This window comes from Trypanosoma theileri, assembly GCF_002087225.1.
Source record: "Trypanosoma theileri isolate Edinburgh chromosome Unknown TM35_Tth_7_V1, whole genome shotgun sequence".
Lineage (NCBI taxonomy): Eukaryota > Euglenozoa > Kinetoplastea > Trypanosomatida > Trypanosomatidae > Trypanosoma > Trypanosoma theileri.
The window spans coordinates 278,049-278,620 of record NW_021639849.1 but is presented as its reverse complement, the minus strand read 5'-3'; positions in this window follow the sequence as shown (position 1 = coordinate 278,620).

The following is a 572-nucleotide window of genomic DNA, read 5'->3' as shown; positions in this document are numbered from 1 at the left end:
TTTTTTTTTTTTAAAGGAATGTATGTGTAGTGTGTATGTGTGGTCTTAATTCTACTAAGTCAATGCTTTCACTCTCTCTCTCTTCTTATTCTTTTTATTTCTTACTATTTTTTTACGATTATACTTCAACTACCCTTTTTTTTTCCAACGGAAAAAGAATGAGTAAATTGCTTAAAAATTACCAATTATATTTTATATGATTTACACATACAAACGAATAAAAAAAAAAAAAAAACAAGAAAAAGTGGAGGAGAACAATATGCAATTAAAGCATTGAGAAAGAGGTTTAAAAAGAGGGACTATATGAAGAAAGAAACATACCCTATTCGCAATCCTTTTCATCATACAACACATTCAGAGACAATAAAAATAACCATCAAACCCCCTTTTTTTTTTCTTTCGTTCGCCCTTTTCACTCTCTAGTTTCTTTTCGTCCTTTTTCTTATCTTCCTTTTTTTTTTCGTTTTTCTCGTTTTTTTTTTTGTGTTATTATTGAAATTCTTAAATAACCAAGAACGTCACCTGAGGGGTTACCACACCATTCACTACTCACAATTTTTTTTTTTTTTTTT